Source organism: Microcebus murinus, chromosome 17 (assembly GCF_040939455.1).
Source record: "Microcebus murinus isolate Inina chromosome 17, M.murinus_Inina_mat1.0, whole genome shotgun sequence".
NCBI lineage: Eukaryota > Metazoa > Chordata > Mammalia > Primates > Cheirogaleidae > Microcebus > Microcebus murinus.
Genome location: NC_134120.1, coordinates 52,803,157 through 52,826,086, shown reverse-complemented (window position 1 = coordinate 52,826,086; position 22,930 = coordinate 52,803,157). Strand labels below are relative to the sequence as shown.

Sequence of the window (22,930 nt, the reverse complement as noted above, 5' to 3'; positions counted from 1 at the left end):
AGAAATTAGCCAAACAACTAAAAATAGGAAAAAAAAAATTAGCCAAGCATAGAGACACATGCCTGTAGTCCCAGCTACTCGGGAGGCTGAGAGAGTAGGATTGCTTGAGCCCAGGAGTTTGAGGTTGCTGTGAGCTAGGCTGACGCCACGGCACTCACTCTAGCCTGGGCAACAAAGTGAGACTCTGTCTCAAATAATAATAATAATAGAAGTGATGAAAATGGACATCCTTGCCTTGCTTCTAATCTTAGAGGAAAGGCTTTCAGTATTTCACCATTGAGTATGATATTAGCTGTGGGCTTTTCATATATGGCTTTTTTTTTTTTTTTTTTTTTTTTTTTGAGACAGAGTTTCACTGTGTTGCCTGGGCTAGAGTGCTGTGGCATCAGCCTAGCTCACAGCAACTTCAAACTCCTGGGCTCAAGCAATCCTACTGCCTCAGCCTCCCAAGTAGTTGGGACTACAGGCATGTGCCACCATGCCCGGCTAATTTTTCTGTATATTTTTAGTTGGCCAATTAATTTCTTTCTATTTATAGTAGAGACAGGGTCTCTCTCTTGCTCAGGCTGGTTTCGAACTCCTGACCTTGAACGATTCACCTGCCTCAGCCTCCCAGAGTGCTAGAATTACAGGAGTGAGCCACCGCACCTGGCCTGGCCCATATATGGCTTTTATTATGTTGAGGTAATTTCCTTCTATTCCTAGATTGTTGACTGTTTTTATCATAAAGAATTTTGTCAAATGCTTCTTATTCACCGATTGATATAATCATGTAGGTTTTGTCCTTCATCTTGTTAATGTGATTTATTTTACATTGATTTTCATATGCTAAACCATCCTTGTACCCCAAGTATAAATATGACTTGATCATGGTAGATGATCTTTTTAATGTACTGTTGAACTCAGTTTGCTAGTATTTTGTATAGAATTTCTGTATCAGTGTTCATAAGGAATATTGGTCTGTATATCCTTTCCTTGTACTGTCTTTGTCTGGTTTTGGTATCAGGGTAATGCTGGCTTCATAGAATGAGTTTAGGAGTATTTCTTCAATTCTGTGGAGGAGTTTGAGGAGATTAGTATTAGTTCATCTTCAAATGTTTGGTGGAATTCTTCAATGAGGTCATCTGGACCTAGATTTCTCTTTGTTGGAAGGTTTTTGATTACTGATTCAATTTCCTTACTGCATATAGGTCTGTTTGGAATTTTTACTTCTTTATGATTTAGTCTTATGAGGCTGTACACTTCTAGGAATGTGTCCATTTCTTTTAAGTTATCCAACTTGTTAGCATGTAATTATTTATAGAATTCTCTTATAATCCTTTTGATTTCTGTGACATCAGTTGTAATGTCCCCTCTTTCATTTCTAATTTGAGTTATTTAAGTCTTCTCTTTTTCTTAGTCTAGCTAAGGGTTTCTCAATTTGGTTGATCTTTTCAAAAAACCAACTCTTGGTTTTATTGATATTTTTCTATTATTTTTCTATTCTCAATTTCATTTATCTCTATTCTAATCTTTACTATTTCCTTCCTTTTGCTAACTTTGGGTTTAGTTTGTTCTTTTTTAATTCCTTGGGAGATAATATTAGGTTGCTGATTTGAGATTTTTCCTTTTTTTAGTGTAAGTGTTTGCTGCTATAAATTTCCCTCTTACTATTACTTTTGTTGCATCCCATATGTTTTGGTATGTTGTATTTTATTTTCATTTGTCTCCAGATATTTTCTAAATTCCTTTGGGATTTATCCTTTGACTCATTGGTTGTTTCAAAGTGTGTTGTTTAAATTTAAATGTGGGTTTTCCTGTTTTCCTTCTGCTAGTGATTTCTAGTTTCATTGCACTGTTGTTAGAGAAGATACTTTGAATGATTTCAATCTTTTTAAATTTGTTAGCACTTGTTTTGTGGCCTAAAATATGATCTATCTTGGAGAATGTTCTATGTGCCCTTGAGTAGAATGTATATTCTGCTGTTGTTGGGTGAAGTGTTATGTATGTCAGTTAGGTCCAGTTGGTTTGTAGTGTTGTTCATGTCCTCTGCTTCCTTATTAATCTTCTGTCTGGTTGTTCTATTCATTATTGAAAGTTGGGTATTGAAATCTCCTACTATTACTGTGTTGCTATCTATTTCTCCCTTCAGTTCTACTGAAGCTTGCTTCATATATTTGGGAGTTCTAATCTTAGCTGCATATATGTTTATAAATGTTATATCTTCCTGGCAAAATGACCCTTTTATCATTATATAATGCCCTTCATTGTCTCTTCAAATAGTTTTTGTCTTAATGTTTATTTTGTCTGATATAAGTATGTCCAGGCCGGCTCCTTTTATGCTTCTGTTTTCATTGAATATCTTTTTCACTCTTTCACTTTTAGTTTATGTGTGCCCTTACATCTTAAGTGAATCTCTTATAGACACCATATAGTTGGATCATGTTTGCTTTCTTTATAATCTATTCAGGTAATCTATGTCTTTTAAATGGTGTGTTTAATCCATTTACATTTAAAGTAATTACTATCAGGAAAGACTGACTACTGCAATTTTTTAAATATTTTTTGTATGTTAGGTAGCTTTTTTTTTTTTTTGTCTTTCCTTTCTTCCTTTGATGCCTTCTTTGGTGTTTTGTTGATTTTTTTCATAGTGACATATTTTGATTCCTTTCTCATTTCCATTTGTGTATATTCTATAAATATTTTCTTTGTGGTTACCATTGCAATTAAATGAAACCTCTTAACTTATAGCAATCTACTTAAATTGATAACAACTTAACTTCAATCATGTATAAAAACTCTACTCCTTTACATCTCTACCTCCTACCTTGTTATTGATGACACAAATTACCTCTTTTTATATCATGTATCCATTAACATAGATTGTAATGACTTTTATGCTTTTTTAAAAAAAATTCTATACCAGATTTAAAAGTGTTTTACATACCAACATTATATTACATGAGTCTATATTTGTCTATATATTTACCTTTACCAGGAAGTTTTATGTTTTTGTATGGTTTTGTATTGCTGTTTATTGTCATTTTGCTTTGGTGTGAAGGACTCCTTTCAGCATCTTCTGTAGGGCCAGTCTAGTGCTGATGAACTCCCTTAGCTTTTGTTTATCTGGAAAAGTCTTAATTTTTCTTTTGTTTTTGAAGGACAGTTTTGCCAGATATAGTATATTTGGTTAGAATTTTTTCTCTTTTGGTACTTTGAATATTTCACCCCACTCTCTTCTAGTCTGCAAGGTTTCTGCTGATAAATCTGCTCATAATCTAACAGGAGCTTCCTTGTGCCTGATGCGTCACTTTTCCCTTGATGCTATCAAAATCTCTCTTTGTGACTTGTAACAGTTTGATTATGATGTAGGTCTCCTGGTGTAGCTCTCTTTAGATGTATCCTAGTTCGAGTTCCTTGAGCTTTTTGAATTTGTATGTCCATTCCTTTCCTCTTATTTGGGAAGTTTTCAGCAATTATTTCTTAGACTTCTTTGCCTTTTTCTTTATTTTCCTTCTGGAACTTTCATGATGCATATGTTGTTCTGCTTGATGGTGTTCCATAAGTCTTTTAGGCTCTCTTTGTTTTTCTTCCTACTATATTCTTTTGTGCCTCTACCTTGATAATTTCAAAAGTCCTGTCTTTAAGTTCACTGATTCTTTCTTCTGCCTACTTAAGTCTTCTGTTAAGGCTCTCTAGTGAATTTTTCAATTCAGTTATTATGTTCTTCAGTTGCAGAATTTCTCTTTGGTCCTTTTTAATAGTTTTTATTTCTGTTGCTATTCTCATTTAGTTCATGCAGTTTTCCTGATTTCATTTAGATGTATATCTGTTAATTTTGAATTTTTTTCCTGTTAATTCTCATATTATCATTTTTTAGGGTTACTTTCTAGAGATTTAATTTTTCCTTTAAATGTGCCACATTTCCCTATTTCTTTGTATACCTTATTATTTTATTGTTGTTGTTTTGTTAGGACATTAGCATTTGAAGAAAAAGCCACCTCTCTGAGAATTTGTACCAGGTTTTTTTTATAGAGATGACTTCTTTACTCAGCCCGGCTAGAGATTCTGGTGACCTATTCATAAGGCTTTTCTTGGAGTATGTCCTCTTAATATCTTTTGTGATCACAAGGGAATGAAGCTAGAAATTAACAACAAAGAAAACTTGACCATTCCAAATATGTAGAAATTAAACAATGAATCTTAGAAGAAATCATGTGGGAAATTAGAAAAGATCTTAAAACAAATGAAGGTGAAAACACAATATACCAAAACTTAGGTGATACTAAGAAAGAAATTAATGCAGACATTAAAAAAGAAGAAAGATCTCAAATGAATATTGTAACTTTATACCTTAAGGAACTAGAAAAAGAACAATCTATTAACAAACATAGCAGGAGGAAGAAAATAAATATTATAATAGATATAAATAAAATAGAGAAAATCAATCTAACCAAAAGTTGTTTCTTGGAAAAGGTCAACAAACTTGACAAGTCTTTAGCTAAATTGGCTTTTAAAAAAGAGAAAACTAGAAACTAACTAAAACCAATAATCAATTACTACTGATTTTACAGAAATGAAAAGGATTATGATAGAGTACTATAAACAATTACACACCAACATCTTGGATTAGTAGGGGAAATTGACAAATTCCTACAAACACAACAAACTGCAATGATTGAATCATGAGAAATAGAAAATCTGACTAGAACTATAACTGCTAAGGAGATTGAATAAGTAATCAAAATCTCCCAATAAAGAAAAGTCCAGAACAAAATGGCTTCAATGGTTAATTCTTCCAAATATTTAAGGAAGAATACTAATTCTTCTTAAACTCTTGCAAACAATAGAAGGAAACATTTCCTAACTCTATGAGGCCAGTATTACTCCAATACCAAAGTGAGACAAAGATACTACCAAAAAAAGAAAGAAAGAAAGAAAGAAAGAAAGAAAGAAAGAAAGAAAGAAAGAAAGAAAACTCCAGACCAGTATTTCCTGTGAATATTGATGCAAAACTTTTCAACAAAATTCTAACAAGCTGAATTTAACAGCATGTCAAAAGGTTTATACAACATGGCAAGGAAGGATTTATTCGTGGAATGCAAGGAAGGTTTAACATAAAAATCAATGTAATTACCACATTAAGAGTGAAGAAAAAAACCTAAAACACCTGATCATCTTAGTTAATGCAAAAAAGCACTTGACAAAATTCAATACCTGTAATTGATAATTTTATGTGTCAGCTTGACTGGGCCATGGGGTGTCCAGATATTGGTTAAGTATTATTCTGGGTATTTCTGTGTGGATGTTTTTGGATATGATTAACATTTATATCAGTGGACTAAGTAAAGCAGATTATCCTCCTTAATGTGGTAGGGCCTTATCCAGTCATTTAAAGGCCTGAATAGAACAAAAGGGCTGACCTGCTAAAGTAAGAGAAAATCCCTTCTGCCTGACTGCCCTCACCCTCAAGCTGAGACATGCTGTCTCCTGACTTTGGACTCAGACTGAAACAGTGGCTCTTACTGGGTCTCAAGTCAGCTGGGACTTTGGACAGGAACTACTCTATCAGCTGTCCTGGTTCTCAGATCTTCCAACTTGAACCAAAACTACATATTCCCCTCAAGATTACATTTCCTTGCTTTTCATAGAGTTAGAAAGTAGAATAGTAGTTGCCAGGGTCTAGGGATTGGAGAAATGAGGAGATGAAAAAGTTCTGGTGATGGTGGCACAACAATGTGAATATACTTAATGCTATAGAACTATACACTTAAGAGTGGTTAAAATGGTAAATTTTGTTAAATATATTTAACCACCAATTATAAAAAAATTAAAAGACGACAGCAACGTGTTTAATTTTGGCATAGCCCACCCACACTGATTAAATCCCACAAACTGGCTGTTTTAACTAAAAAGTTAATGTTCACAGATTGGGTTTTAGAAACATGTAGGTAGAAATACAAGCCACATTGGCAGCATATACTTCATAGCAGAAATGTTAGACGCAGTTTATGTATGATAGCAGAAATACTGTGAAGTTTAACATGCATCCCTACAGATCTGAGGATAGATTATCTTCAAAGCAAAAAGCCCTATTTGTGGTCACTTCAGGGACAGTGCCTTGTATTTCTTTATAGATGACTTTTGCCCTCAAACGTCCTTCCCGCACTACCTATAAATGCCATCCTTATCAATTCGTACTGGGCCTGCAAATGAAAATTTATTTAAAATTTTGATTTACTCATTCGGGGGCCAGGGCCGGAGAAGGCCCCTGGGCAGCAGGAACAGACTGTGCGAGGGCTCTGCTGTGAGGGAGGGGAATAAGCACAGCACATCCTAGGGCGCGTGACAGTTGTCTCCGGCGACCTCTCCGCGTCCCCACCCCCTTTCCCCAGCTGACATCGGCTGAATTTCCATCTCTGCAGCTCCCCGATACCGCCTGTGTGAAGGTTACCTCCCCTGCCCTGCACTCCCACCACAGCACCGGAGGCTCTCCCTGTTTGCTTCCTCTTGGCCTGCCAGGACGGTGACAGCCCTGACAGCCCTGGGACAGGAACGACCTTCCCTCCGAGGTGAGGGAAAGTTGCGAGTGCCCAGCCTCTGCCCTGCGGGGAATCTTGCCTGAAAACCTCAGTCGCCTGGTACCTGGTGTGCCTCTCGGACCCTGGGCATCCAGCCCCCAGCCAGCCTGGATCTCTGGACACGACTCCCGGCTCCGCTCATTTTTATGGCGGGGACGTGGGTAACCTGGGTAACCGTTATGGGGACAGAACAGTGGCAGAAACTGAGAGGGCCCGCCGGGGGCGGGGCCAGCCTGGCGGTGGGCGTGGCTGGGACGAGGGGGCGGAGTCGACCTGCAGCGGGGGCGGGGCCTGGAGCGGCTCGCGGCCCCGGGCGGTTGTGGGGCTGTTGCCCGGCGGTTGGCGGGCGGTTGGCGGGCGGTTGCCTGGCGGTTGGCCGGCGGTTGGCCCGCGGGCTCTCGGACCCGGGCCGGGTCGGCCCTATCAAAGCTGCACCGCACGCGTAGAAAGCAGCAAACGTCGGCCACCCCACACGGATGGAGGTGAGCGGGGTGGTGGCTGTCCCCCCATCAGTGAGCGGCCGGTCACTGCCGGGCGGGAGAGGTGGGAGGGAGCCGCTGGGCACACCGCGGTGGTCGCCGGCGGTGCCCGAGGAGCCCTGGGTGTCTGTGGTGAGACCACGGTCACCCTTTCCTGCTCGCTGGCACAGGGCAGCAGGTGGAGTGGGCCGGGGCCAGCCCGGGGGGACAGTGCCCGTGGCCGGCACAGCAGGGACGGTGGACGGGGACCCTGGAGCCCACGGACCGGAGCCGCCGTGCAGGGGGCTCGCTGCCGGTGTGCACACGCCCACGCTGTGGCACGTGGTTTTCGAGAAAAGCTTTTATTGCGAGTGTATGGACGAGGAGCCGGGAGTGCGGCTCAGGCCGGCCCTGTGCGGCTTAGACACGGCTGGGGTGGAGTCGGGTCAGCAGGTGACGGGGGCAGGAGACGGGCGTCCGGAACGTCCCTGGGCGAGGCAGTGGCCTCTGCGAGCCTCCTCGTGGCTGCCTGCAGTTGTGGGCAGGGGTTGGCGTGAACGCGGGGAGAATCGGCCGGAGTGTCAGCCACCTCCTTCCGCTCACACTCCAGGCGACCAAGTCGGTTCTAACGGACTTCAGCCAGTTTTGTCATCTTGTAAGGGGAGGGAGTTTTAGCACTTGTGCAAAGTGTTTCTTTTCCTACCTGCCATCCTGAAAGCTCAAGACTTTCTGTGAGTCCCTGGTTTCTTTAACTCTTGGCGGGAATGCGGGAGGGCGGCTGTGGGCCCTGAAGGGAGGCCCAGGTTTGTGCTCTTCAGAGAAGGCAGACTGTTGGGAACTGGAACCTTCTGGGGAGCCGCAGCCATTTAATGGGGAGTTGGGGTCTGTCTTCCAGAGATGAGGATGTCAGGCTCATTTTATATTCTCCTGCTTCAGAGCATATGGCCACACCCAATGGATGGGAGCTACTGGGAGGCCGATTTGGACTTGATGGAACGTAAGGATTTGAGTTGCCAGAAGAGTGGTAAAGTCCCCATTTCTGGGGCTGAGCAGCCGTTTATGACTTTAGAAATGAGAAGTCTCTTGGTTTATGGCTTTGCGTTGGTCATTGAATTCTCTAAGCCTGAATTTCCTCATTTCTAAAATGTTGATAAGAATATTTTCATTGCCACCTGATAACTTGTGGAGGAGCTTGAATTTGCTAGTAGCATATGAAAGAGCTTTGCACAGTAATAACGCTAAGAAGAACTAACAATTATTGACCATTTTACTCCTAGCGCAGGACTATTAAGGGCTTTTCCATATGCATTCTCATTTAATCCTTGCATCAACTCTTTGCAGTAGGTATTGTTATTATTATCTTCACTGTACAAATGGAAAGACTTTGGCACAGAAAATTGAGTAATTTAAGTAAGATACTACAGTAGGTAGTTACTGAAGCAAGATTTGAACTTATGAAGGCTGACTTCAGAGCCCATTTGCTCAACTCAGTAGTCTGCCCTTATCCAAGGTTTTGCCTTCTGAGGTTTCAATTGCCCACTATCAACCATGATCCAAAAATAATAAATGGAAAATTCCAGAAATAGGCAATTCAGAAGTTTTAGATTGTGCACCATTCTGAGTTGTGTGAAATCTCTCTTTTTTTGTTTTTTTGAGACAGAGTCTCACTCTGTTGCCCCAGCTAGAGTGCCGTGGCATCAGCCTAGCTCACAGCAACCTCAAACTCCTGGGCTCAAGGGACCCTCCTGCCTCAGCCTCCCAAGTAGCTGGGACTACAGGCAACGCACCACTGTGCCTGGCTAATTTTTTCTATTTTTAGTTGTTTGGCTAATTTCTATTTATAGTAGAGATGAGGTGTCGCTCTTGCTCAGGCTGGTCTCAAACTCCTGAGCTCAAGCAGTCCTCCCACCTCGGCCTCCCAGAGTACTAGGATTACAGACGTGAGACACTGCACCTGGCCAATGTGGTGAAATCTCTGGACATCCCTCTGGAGTCCTCCTGGTAGTGTTCAGTACTGTCCGTGGTTTCAGTTATCTACTGGGGTCTTGGAATGTATGGCTTGTGGACAAGTGGGGACTACCGTACTGCATTATAGAACCCAAACCCAAAGTTTATGTTGTTCTCAATGTATTACAGAACCAACTCCTAATTTGGGCAAGATGCTAAATTATATTTCTTCTAACCCAACAGTGAGATTTGCTGATTCTAATCATCATCTCTACCAATGGGCCTTTCATTATGATGGCTAATTTCTTTGAACCTTAAATAATCTTTCTAATCTATAAGAGAATCCTATCAACATGTAAATATTCCTTGAGATGGTCAAAGATTAAGAGAAGGTCACAAACACATAGATGAAAACTTCACCCAGATAAAAAGAACATGGAGGAGAGTTCTGGGAGGACATAATATTATTTGCTTCTCAAATTATCTATGGTGAAGGACAAGTTTTTGTTTTATTAAAATTTCCTATCCATTAGGGGCTGATATATTTTTAAAAAACTATAAAATGATTTATTAGAAAAATGAAATGAAAAAGCAGACACAATACAAATCTAGTTTTTTAAATTAAAGACAGGACAATGAAATTATATTTTAATAACTATCATTAGAATAAATATAACATAGAAAAGAATTTTAAAATTGATACACATTCATTTTTTAAAATTTATAACTGATTTTAATGAGGAACTATAAGAAAACTTAATGGTAAATATAATAACATTTCTTGATACATGCATTCAATTTTCTTCTTTTCAAACTATGTTTTCCTCAGGTCTCTTTGTGCACCTTCTAAAGCCAAAGTCTTTTCTCAGAGAGCGTCTCTCGTGTGCTGCAACTCAGCTTGGAGGGTGCTGAATTTACTTTCAGCTTCAGAAAGTTGCTGGGAAAGGATGTTAGCATGGGAATGCACATATCCTGTGTAGCAGACCACTCATCTTTTGTTATCTGCAAAACAGCAGCAGCCAGTCTCAGACGGTATGACTCGATTTCTCTTTCCAGTCTTTCCTTTGTTTTGTTTTTCTTTTTCCAGTTCAGATTTTAGCATTATGTTCTCATGTGTTAGAACATTGATCTTGCCAACATACAGGGATATTGTTTTCCTGAATCTTTCCTCATTGAGTTTTATAGTCCGTTGAAAGTCCTCATTCTCTTGTTCTACAATTTCAATATCCTTGAAAGGTTTTTTCTTTTCTTTTTCCTGGCACTCCATTTTTATTGTGTCCATTTCCTGTCTTAGCCTGGCCACTTCATCATGCAACATGTGATTTTTTGTTTTGTTTTGTTCTTTTTGAGACAGAGCCTCACTTTGTTGCCTGGGCTAGAGTGCAGTGATGTCAGCCTAACTCACAGAAACCTCAAACTCCTGGGCTCAAGCAATCCTTCTGCCTCAGTCTCCCGAATAGTTGGGACTACAGGCATGCACCACCATGCCTGGCTAATTTTTTCTATATATTTGTAGTTGGCCAATTAATTTCTTTCTATTTATAGTAGAGACGGGGTCTCTCTCTTGCTCAGGCTGGTTTCCAACTCCTGAGCTTGAGCGATCCGTCCGCCTCAGCCTCCTAGAGTGCTAGGATTATAGGTGTGAGCCACCACGCCTGGCCTCAACGTGTGATGTTTATGCAACAAATCTCTCTCTTTTTCGTGATCATGAGAAATCTAAGTAAAACAAAGGAAACTTTTAGCTAGCACTCAATATAATGACATATCAGGATTTCTCTTGAAATTAAAGAATGACCTGCACCTTTACACAATGAATGTGTTGCAATAAGCAGTTATCTAACTGGAAAAAGAAGTTGGATCCAAACCTTGGACCTTATAGATCATAAATTCCAAAAAGTTCAAAAATTTATATGCAGACAATGAATCCATGAAAGCAAAAGAGAAATCATTAAAGAGTTTTTACGAATCTCGGAATTAGAAAAGACTTTTCCTGAATTACAACAGGCCCAAATGCATAAAAGATTAATAACTTTGACTACATTAGAAAGTAGGGTTTACAATGGCAACTAACCTATACACCACCCCCATAGTAAGAGCCTGAGCTCTGTATATATTGGGACAGGCAAAATTTCCCAAAGTTCTTTAAGGGTTTTTTTTTTTTTTCTGAGAATATTCTACAGATACTTTTCTAACATTTTTATACTCTTTTATAACAATTATATCAATCAATAAATGATAAATCTAGATATTGTACTAAGCACTTCTACATGTATCAGTGAACTCAGTGATATGTCACAATTCTGAAAAGAAGAAGTTAAAAATATAAGCCAGCTACAGGATTTTCACCAGTCTTCTGAATCTACTCTACAGGGCTCTACCAAATCACACTGACTCCTGTGGTGTAAATATATGTGAATACAAAAGAAGCCTTATATTTCAAAATGATAATGATAAGTAAGGTAAAATGTACATAGGTCTTCTTAGCAAATTGTGAGAATATTTGCTATTTCAATAACTTTTGTTTCCTCTTCACAATATTTAAAACAATAATAAATGTGAAATAAGGGAAAATATACTGAATTATTTTACTAGGAACAAAATACTTAATATATCATCCTTAGATATATATTATGGCCTACCATTCTTTTCAAAAGCTCTGTGTACTGAAATAAAATACTAATTGGATGCCAAGATTTATAATAAACAACTTTAGCTAAAAAAGTCATAGTTTATTTTCAAGATAACATTTTTGGTTTGTTTTAGACCTAAATAATAAACATTAAGGCAAAGGGATATTATAAGTAATACTGATGAAATAAATAAATACTGATAAAATAAATGTAAAAATAAACATTTTACCAAAGATTAATTTACTTCCTTCAAATTATTTCTTCTTTTTTAATCGAATAAAATAGTTTATTTCCTTATTTGAGAACTCTGTAGAGATTAGTTTTATAACATTAGTAAAATACACTGTGACATTTTGATTTTTGGCCTCAAAGATCATTTTGGCCATTTGGGTCAGCATTGATATGAGTATGCTATTTTTATTTTTTTAATTTTATTTATTAATTTTTTAATTTCAGGATATTATGAGGGTATCAATACACATTCATTGAAAGTATGTCTATAGGTGATTAATAGAATCCATATTATACTCATAACATTTTGTCATTCCACAAATGTGCTCACTTCTTGTTAGTTTATCTAATATAGTTTGGGTTTGTGATCCTGCTTGCAGGGGATAATGTATATCTAAATGACTTCTATGTTTTGTTTGGAAAACTCAAATTAGAGAAACTTGTCTAAAATGTTGATTGCAATGTAAGAAGAGATTTTATAGTTTCAGTAATTTCAAGATATTCATTTTTAACTTTGATCCAAAATGAAACAAGTGATTCTGTATTTTCAAAATTCATTTTCAATCCCTCAAAAGGTAGTTACATAATTTTTCCCATAAAGTTATAGTTATATTTCAATTACCTTTTATTTAAATTACCTTTCAGTGAAAGACATGGAGTTATGATTTTCTTATATATGGATCTTCTATTAATAGAAAATAAAACTATAAGGGGGAGGGGAGAAAAAAATAAAAATAAAAATAAAAAATAAAAGTATTATGTCACATTCATAAGGTGTTTATAACTTTTCAGGCTGCCAATATTAGGATCATCACCTGCTTACTTCATGGATAGTCATTGTAAAATTATGGAACATGTCAAACATGTTAAAAAATTCTGTAGAACTGTTCTTTCATGCTTTTTACTTTTGGGTTTGCTCTTCTGTCATATATTTCTTTGCAAAATATGTTGTCTTTCTTCCGCATGAGAAAGTCTAAAAATTATTAAAAACATTGAAACTAGCAGTTGGAGAAGCAAGACTGACGGTCTAGTTTATACTTTAAAAAGTTGGAACCAAACTAGTTTCTTATTTTGTAGAAACAAAGAATTTATGTTGTATGTTCAGACATGCTTGACACAATTTTTCCGGTCCATAAAAATCTTAACTCAGCATATAGTACCAGTTATGATCAACTTCCATATTATTACGTTATAAAAGGAATAATCTTAAATCTACTTCTTAGGTTTTTGTGTGTCACTAAGCACACTTTTTAGTTCAGCTGACATATTTGATAACAAGACTTTTCTCCATGAAGGAAATTACCCACTTATTATATTCACTCTTAAAGTTCTCTTTGTGGGTAACTCTTCCAAATGTTTTTCTGTCATTTCACTTGTGCCATCAGAACACACTCCTACTCAAAACTTAAATTCCAAAGCATATGTATTGACAATATAATTCTACATAGTTTATTTAATACAAAGCTAGTTGTGTTTGTCAATAATTGTCTTAATCTGTTTGTGCTATAACAAAATACCACAGACTAGGTAGTTGAGAAACAATAGAAATTTATTTCTCATAGTTCTAGAGGCCGGGAAGTCCAAGATCAAGGTAGCCACAGGTTTGGCGTCCAGTGAGGGCCGGGTTTTTGCTTCTGAGATGGTGCTTATTGCACCAGAGGGAATGAACACTGTATCCTCACATGTCAGAAGAAATGGAGGTCAAAAGAGCTCTCCCTTCAACCTCAAGTCCATATAGGGTGCTCATCCCACCCTTTTATAAAGTTGTTTAATCACCTTCCACAGGCCACACTTCTTAATACTATAGCATTGGGAATTCAGTTTCAATATGAATTTTGGAGAGGACATACATTCAAACCACAGCAACAATAAAGCTAGAAAAAAAATTCCACCCACTATCATGTTCAAATTACATAATGCAAAAGAAAAAAATTGTTCTTTTAGTAATATCTGTGCATTTGTCAAGTTGCAAATGAAAAATAGCTAATTTTATTTATCTTATGAGTTGGTCATATATCTTATTAGTCAGTTCCTGAACACATTAGGTTGGAAAATGGTACCTGAGTCCTACTTTTCCTGTCAATTTTACCCAGCATTTTTAAGCAGGTAATTCCAATACAGTCTTTTGCTAATCTCCCAGCAACTATAAATGGTTTTTAGTCTTAGTAACCTGAAGAGCAAATCTGTGTAAAGCCCCCCAAAACTTTAATATTTATGTGTGAAATGCTGAAAATATGCTTCTATCAGCCTTTTACTCAAAACTCTCTTTCACAAAGAATTCCTTTTTTGTTTTGAATTTGTTTGGTAAGTAAATATCATGTAAGTACTAGTTTCATTTGTGGTTTCATTAGTCAATACCTTTCTGTAAGTAACACTATGAATTTAGCACTTTGCATATACAGTAAACTTAACTTTCTTAATGTAGCTACCAAATATATGTGAGTATGTATATATATAGTAATATTAAAAATCATAATTAAAAATCATAATGATTATAAAAATATAAATGAATCATAAATGCACACAGATTATGCAGTGTTGGATTACAGTTGATAAACCTTAAAATATCAGCTATTGTAAGGCAGTCCTCCTGGGCATAACAAGTACACAGCTCCTGTATACATGTCTCCAAGTCCACATGGCTCATGGCACACCAATATGACTACACCCAACCTCCAAATGCCAATCCCTTGTTCAACAAGACAAGCTCATATTGGTCATGTACTGGGGCTTCAGGCAAGTTAAGTGTCAGGTAGTTATATACTTTCCTAAAGCTTCCTCCCATTCTTTCCGCTTAGCTTGCCTTGGACCAGTAACAGTTTGTCAACTGACACCTGACCATAGACCACACTTTGAATAGCATTGTGGTGGAACTCAAGATTGGCACCCATCCGAAATGTAAACCTGTGCCAAGTAGCAAATGCTTATCTGGCAGTAGATAAAACGATATGCCAGTTCTTGCTCAGGTCTGGCTTAGCCCAGCTGATTGCACATGTCTTCTTTAAAGACACCCCTTCATCTTGCATACGTGGAAACTGAGGGTCAGAGGGCGGGAGTGACTTGCTGGTGGGGTTGGTGCTAGATCCAGATGAAAAGCTAGAGCCAGGTTCCCTGCACGCCAGCCAGCCAGCCCGGCCTGGGCTCTCTGAGCCAGCGCCCTACAGGGCTCACCCCTGACTTGGGTCTGTCCTTGTGTCTTTCAGTCAACAAAAGCTACAGGGTCTGATCAAAGGTAGATGTCACTTCAAGTTTCTGCCTTCTTGGTGAATGACGTTCTCCTGGGCATCAGCAGTGGCCTAGAAATTGCAACTGGCAAGGTAGGTACTTAAAATCCAGGACTTTTTTACTCCCCAGTGTCAGTAGCAGAGTAGTTAGGAATCATTGAATATACATAGGACCATCTCCCAATTATCTTCTCTAATGGAATGGAAAAGGTATAATCAATATTAAGCAGCTGATAATGAAATACCTTTTCATCACTTTGACAGCACGGAGGCAGTGTCCTTCCCCTGCTCCCATCTCCGCAGCTCAGACCCTGCCAGGGTGAGCGTGGAAGGAGGACCGCAAGTCACCGCCATAGGCAGCAGAGGCTGTCCGTGGTTAATGTTATGGAACACCCTTTCAATGAAGCAGTCGGTAGTCAGCAAAGGCAGAAAGCAGGACACAGAAAAACGAGATGTGGGTGACCTCAGCCCAAGTTCAGGGCTCCAGGCTCCTGGTCAGGAAGGAGTTTCTCTCACTTGGTCAATATGGTGCCCAGCAAGATGGTCATTAATCTATGAGGTTTTCAGACACCAATGTTACATTTTTTTTCTAAAACAGAAATTGTATTTCTCCTTTTGAATTTCACAAATTGATCTGTTAAGACCTGCCCTTCATCTAATTGCATCTGGGGTTTTCCTTGGTATAGCTGTTCACAGCCTCTTGTGAAAAAATCCTTTGCAAATGAAAATTCATTTCTTTCATCTTTGGACTTTCAAGAAACACAGGGTAGAATGACCTGCCTTGAGATTTACCAGCCTAATGGTGGGGGCTCTAAACTTAGGTAGACCACGTTTCTTTGTTTTTATTTTCAAAGCTTATAAACTTTTCCTTTAAAACTGTATATAAAATAGCAATAGCAATGAAAGCAATTGACATGGCCGTTCCCTTTCTGGAAACAGCATGAATGGACCATGATGGCCCCAGACATAACACATTCACCAAAGAGATGACACATCTAGTTCAGTGATTCTCAACCAGGGGACATTTGTCTAGAAACATTTTTGATTGTCACAACCGGTTGGGGGGGATGCTACTGGCATCTAGTGAGTCAAGGTCAGGGATGCTGCTAAACATCCTACCATGCTCAGAACAGCCCCAATAACAAGGAATTCTCTGGTCCAGCATGACAGTAGTGTCAAGTTGAGAAATCATGATTTAGTTGCATCTTTAGGCTGTCTTCTAAGGTTAAAATTTTTATGGATTTATATATATAGTCAATCTCTTATATTTTACCCATCAGGATTTGGCTATTCTATTTATAAGTATTTAGTAACATCAATAAAAATCCTCTGATTTCCTGTTTAAAGTATATTTGTAAATTGTACAAGTAAAAAATGAAAAGACACATAGGACTGCCAAGTTGAATGTGCTATTATTACTGCTTCTAGTAGTGTTTAGATAAGTCAATTGTAATGTTACTCCTGAATTCTTCAGGGGAAACTTTTGCTAAAGGAAGACTGCTTAGGACAGCAAAAACATTGTTAGATTAAGAAGGCATCTGTACACCTGCAAAGTGAGCACAGTCTGACAAAGAACATTTTTGCAGTTGTCAAGTCCTTTGGGGTGGTGGCCTAGCTTTCATCCTGACCTAGGCTTCATCCTCATATCAGCCCCTCAGACACAACAGAACTTTCCACCAACTTCACATCTTCTGAAGAGCTTTTCGAGTAGTGCTGAAGTCTAAGAATCTGCCTCTTTCACAAATGGCATTACTTTATCCACAGATCAATATGGAGGTCCTTGGTAGAACCTTATTTTCACTACACTAAGGTCAGGTTCACTTGTTGAACTGGGCCTTCAATTCTCCTTTGTGCAGGGATTTTACTGACTTCATATAATTGTCTTTGATAGAGATAAGTGAGAGTTTATTCACAACTGGGGATGAGCTTGAGGTAGCTGATACAGGCTAAAAAGAATTCCTAGAGTTAAGAGAGTTTGTGCAAGTTCTCCCACCAGGGCTCAGAGAGAATTAGTGGGTTTTCTGAAAGCCTTTGCGCTTCAGGCATGTCATTTCATCACCAGACAGTATTTCTGCTTCTAGGGCATATATCTCTCTTGTGTGGGGTGCTTAGGTGAGAGAGGAATAGCAGAAGCTGGAGGCACTTCCGTTTCCATTTCCTGATACATTTGCTTTTCCTGATTGTCATTTATCATTTTTATTTCGAGGAGGTGTTAATCACTGATGGGAGGTAGATGGATTATTTTCCTCCACCAGGAGAGGCAGCTACCATGTCTCCTCTACAGAGGACTCCTAGAACAGTCCAGCTTGGAGGGCACAACCCACATGGGTCAGCATGGCCTGCCAGAGCTCCGTGTCCATTGGCCAGCCAGGGCGTGGTGGCTGCTGGGCTCTCTTCTGATGCAGGTGAGCACTGGAGTCCCCTGTTTGTTTGCAAGGGCATAGACTGCAGCCATTGTCTCTGTAGTGCCACCCTTTACCAAGTGGAAGGCCAGGGACTCTTTCTAGTAACTTTACACAATGGAGATGGGGGAGAAAAAAACACGAAGACTTTTTTTTGTAATTTTGGGACTTTTAAGTATGAATGCTAATTTTTTGGTCATGGAAGCATTTTTAAGAGACTTATTCATCTTGGGAAGTAAAGTTTTTAGGTGGTTTTACCCACCTTGACCTGACCCAAGATACTAGTGGCATGGGAGCATTTTTCCACATGGGAAGGAGATTGTACTTCTACTATACTTTTTGTAATGGAAGCATTGCTTCCTGATGATTGTAAGATGCCTGTCAAGTGACATTACCCAACTAGGACAATATCTCAAGAACTGTATTTATAGCAATAATCAAGAGCTCTGCTGCAGGCATCACCTGTGATGTGACCTTTATTCCTTTCACACTTCCAACAGGTGCAGGGCAGATGGATGAGTGCTCTTCTGTCTACTGCTTCAAGTTTCATTCTCACTTTATATGACTTAAGGTTGGCTTCTGTGACTCCTTTTTGAAGAATGTTGCAGTTGCGATTTCAGATCCAGTTAGAGTTCGTAAGGAGAACGTTGGCCAAGATGATGCATTCATCTGGAACTCCAGGGAAGGCTGAAGTAAAGCCCTCTCTTTTTCCCCAAATGTCCCACGAGGTTTTGTGTCCAAGGTCCTCCTAAAGTCATTTCCATTGTCACTATCATCAGGTGTTAACTGTAATCTGGCACCTGGGATCCCAACAACTCTCGCCATCCACGCTGAAGAGGAACGTGGAGGTAATGAGCTTGCCTTTCAAACCAACTGTGAAGTCATCAGCTGGAGGAATCTTGGGCTATCTGAGATACTGTGAAGGAGCACAGAGAGAGCCAGTCCCTTTTCTGTAATCTTTCCACTGGAAGTTGTCCTTTTGCATAGGAGACATTCTTGAGTGTCCTTCTCAACAGTCTGGAAATCTTAATGCTTTCCCCATGGCTGCCCTCCCTGGTGTTTTGTTCTCGGGTAATGGCAGTAGGCAGAGAATGATCCTCTCCCTAGGTAACCAGTGGGCATGAAGATTCAGGGCACTGCCACCAAATTTCAGAGCCCAAGCACAGATCCCAGAACTAAGTTGTGAGATTCTTTCACAAACAGCTTTATTGAAGTATAATTGACATACAATAAACTTTGCATATTTAAAGTGTACAATGTCATGAGTTTGAGCATATGTGTACACCACTGCAACAATTACCACATTTGAGATAATGAACATTCCCTTCACCCCTCCCGAAAGTTTCCTCATACCTCTTCCTTCTACTCCTCAAAAACTTAATGCACTATTTCCAAAAAGACAAAACCTACCTTACCCTACCCATTTAACAAGGCCTATATAACCTTAACTCCAAAACAAGGTAAAGGAATCATAAGACAGTTTTAGACAAATTTTACTTTTGGGCCTAGATGTGAAAATCCTCAATAAAATAAAAATTAATCAATTAGTTGGTTAATCAATTATGCAAAAACATATGAGTAATTAGAATTGAACACTATAGACTGCCTTTTTTAGTCTCTAATGTGTTGTATTTTTCACTAAATCTTTGTTCATCTTGCCAGTTTTTCCTTCTAATTTCCCTGAAGCTTTAACTTTGATTGATGCTGTTGTTTGGACCTCATGTTGAAACATACTCCCCAATGTTGGAGGTGGGGCATGGTAGGAGGTGTTTGGGTCATTGGGGTGGATCCCTCATGAATGGCTTAATGTTGTTCTCAGGTAGTGAACAAGTGCTTACTCTATTAGTTCCATTGAGAGCTGATTGTTAAGAAGAACCTGGTATCACCTCCTCTCTTGCTTTCTGTCTTGCCATGCGATCTGTGCACACGCTGGCTTCCCTTTACCTTCCACCATGAGTGGAAGCAGTCTGAGGCCCTCCCCAGAAGCAGGTTCAGCCTGCAGAAGCATAAGTCAAATCACCCTCTTTATAAGTTATGCAGCCTCAGGTATTCCTTTATAGCAACTCAGATGGACTAAGACAATTGATATTCTCAGTGATGCTGACATTGCAAGCAGGCTGGCTGTCTTCTCATCAGCTCCTGGAGTGGAAATGTGTCCTGGAAGGGTGCCAGTGAGTAGCACTCTCCCGCATCCCAAAAGAAAAGGAACAGAGAAAAGAAGTTGTATTTAATTATAGTTTTCTTAGGCCCTTCTACTGTGTGTCAGCCCCTTGAATGTGTCCAGAGAAATACCAAAGGAGGGCCAGGAGTAACTGCATTTCATTTCAAAGCTCCTGAAAACAAAGATTCCTTCTTGGACCTGGAGGATAGGGCCTAACAAATGGGTCTTCACCAATAAGGCCATTAGGTCTGTCCACACAGGTGCCTTTAACACGATTTGTGGTATTAAGGAAGGATGCGTGACTAAATGTTGAACATCCATTTGTCAACAAATATTTATCAAGCAGACTGGACGATGAGGTGAAAATGGAGAACATACTTTATGAAAATTGGTAGGATCCACAGGCATAGGTGTTTTCACCTTAAAACACTATAAAGTGAAGGGCTAACTTGTGGTACAAGGGGGAAGAGCGGCATGGATAGATGTGAAGAAGGCCACTGTACAACTTGGGTGGAAGTGAGAGCACTATCCTAAGTGAAGTAACTCAGAAACAAGAAAATAAAAGCTGCGTGACCTCTAGTCAGCAAGTGGCTGTGTGCCTGCATTTACACTTTAGGCCCATTTAGCCGGGTGGGATCCATCTTGAAGGACTGGCTCGTTCAGGTTCACCTTTATTTATGGAGAGAGAGACTCAAAAAGAGATGTCCCCCCCCCCCCCGCCCCCTTTGGGCTGCACGCGACAGATGTGGGCGGGAAGCTCTCCGTGCCCACGTTTAGGAGCAAGTCTAGGCAGCAAGGCCCCAGAGACGGTGCCCACCCCCTGGCTCCGGGCGCCCAGCTGCAGGGGCAGGAAGCCCTGCCCGCCCACCCCCCACCCCCTGGGCGGGGCCGGGGCTGCGGCGCCTGACCTCCGCTGCCACCCCACGGTCCCCAGGTAGGGGGACCATCTGAAGCACCTCTATTCCCTCTGTCCGCTGGAGAGTTTCAACAACAAGACGGCTGAGGCAACAGCAATGACAGCACAACGCCACGACAACCACCGCCACCACCGCTCCCCACCGCAGCCCGGACGGCTCCGACCACACGGAACCTGGAGCCTCTACTGCCCTCTAGTGACAGATACCGAGAAAGCCGAGTGCAGTCATCTATCATAATTAAAGTCAAGCTGTTTAAGAGGCAGAGAGTGACAGAGTTTAAATCTTTAAAAGTGCAAGCCAGAAGAGCCCGGCACACCGTGTTCTTTATGAGTGCGCGTTCACACGCACCCAGGGGCTGAGGTGGGATGACAAGAGGACAGTTGTCTAGGGGACGCCAAGATTTTTGACTTGAGGAACTAAAAAGATAAAGTTGCTATTAACTGAGATTTTATTTTAAAATATGGATGGAATGGATTTTGGCATAAGGATTTTAAAATCCAATTTGAAACATACTAAGAACGTTTAAAAGGGAACACTTGTGCTAACCTGGTTTAGCGACAGGGTGCTTTTTGGTCAAAGGATACAAAGTAGCAAGTATGTAGGAAGAACAACTCTAGAGATGGAATGGCAAGGTGAGGACTGTAGTAATAGTGCATTGTCTTCAGGATTTGTGCTAAATGAATAGATTATAGCTGCTCTTGCCATGGGGGAAGGCAGATTGGGGTAGGGATAATGTGAGATGATGGGTTTGTTAATTTGTTCCACTACAGTAATTATTTTACTATGTATATATATATGTGTGTGTGTGTGTATTTTATAACATCGTCTTATATACCTTAAATATATGCTATAAAGTTTATTTTAAAAATAATGGAGCATGACTTGAAAAGCATAAAAAATTATGATGTAATATGATTTGATGTCTTAAACATTGTATGTTCAATGTTATTTGATGTAAATATGCCTGTAATTGCCAAGATTAAAATAGTAGAGTCCTATTAGGATTAGTTTGACATAAGGTAATTGGATTGGTCAAGAGATGAAAGGGAAATTACTGTCCCCTGGAAAAAAACACATCCTGATGCTTATATGTGTATCTCTTTGTACTGTATATCTCTGTGTTAAGTGTGTTGTGCTGCGAATAAAATGTAACATAATCCCTTCTCCATCTCTATGGAAATATGACTTTAGGTTAACTTTCTAGCTCCTTTCCCCTGGAAACCTGGAGCAGATAAAATGTTGGCTGGACAGCACTGCTTTTTTTTTTTTTTTTTTTTTCCTCCTGCTCTCAATGTTATTTTTCCTTTTATTTTATTATATTATGGGGGTACAAATATTGTTAGGGTTACATATATTGCCCCTGCCATTCCTCCCCTGCCCCCTGCCTTACCAAAACATCAAGCATGTCCTACCCCCAGGTGGCGCGCATCGCACCTATTTTGTAAGTATATATACCCTTCCCCCTCTCCCCCCTCCCATCTGCCCACCACCTGATAAAAGTTTTTTTTTTTTCTTTTTTTGACCTTTGGGTTACATTGTATATCTTTGCCTTTCCCTACAAAGGGTTAGAGGCATCCCTCCCCCCCACACACACAATGCTCGCCACAACCCTAAGATGTGTATCTCCCCCTCCTCCAAACCCTGGTGAGCACTACCACCATTTGAGCACCATAGTTTTAATCAGTCAGTACCAATTTGATGGCGAGTAGATGTGGAGCCCATTTTCTTGATCTTGTGTCGCCTCACTTTGGATAACGGGCTTAAGCTTAATCCAAGATAGCATAAACAGTGCTAGCTCACTGTCATTTCTAGAATTGAGTAGTATTCCATTGTGAGCATATACCAAATTTTAATTATCCACTCGTGAATTGACGGACATTTGCAATAGTGAATTGTGCTGCCATAAACATTCGGGTGCGGATGTCTTTATAGTAGAATATTTTATGCTCTTTTGGGTAGATGCCCAACAATGCTATTTCTGGGTCGAATGGTATTTCTATTTCTAGGTGTTTGAGGTATCTCCAAATTCTTTTCCACAGAGGTTGCACTAACTTGCAGTCCCACCAGCAGTGTAAGAGTGTTCGTGTCTCTCCACATCCTCGCCAGCATTTGTTATTTTGGGATTTCTTGATACAAGCCATTCTCACTGGCGTTAGATGGTATTTCATTGTGGTTTTGATTTGCATTTCTCTGATGATTAGAGATGTTGAGCATTTTTTTTATATGTTTGCAGGCCATTATTCTGTCTTCTTTGGAGAAGTTTCTGTTCATTTCCGTTGCCCATTTCTTGATGAGATTGTTTGATTTTTTTCTTGTTTATTCTTTTAAGTTCTAGATAGATTCTTGTTATTAGACCTTTATCAGAAGTGTAGAGAGCAAATATTTTCTCCTACTCTGTGG

At 39.6% G+C, this 22,930-nt stretch overlaps 1 long non-coding RNA gene across 2 annotated transcripts; it reads left to right on the top strand.

Annotated features, from left to right (window-relative positions):
- Nucleotides 1-6,830: 6,830 nt before the first annotated feature.
- On the top strand, nucleotides 6,831-18,163 carry LOC105861000 (uncharacterized). Of its 2 annotated transcripts, none has more exons than XR_001149319.3 (5): nucleotides 6,831-7,042; nucleotides 9,795-9,997; nucleotides 15,030-15,143; nucleotides 17,260-17,455; nucleotides 17,953-18,163. It is a non-coding gene; the product is annotated as an uncharacterized LOC105861000 (long non-coding RNA). The 2 variants fall into 2 exon arrangements; XR_001149318.3 differs by having other exon boundaries at nucleotides 17,257-17,455.
- The last annotated feature ends 4,767 nt before the right edge of the window (nucleotides 18,164-22,930 follow it).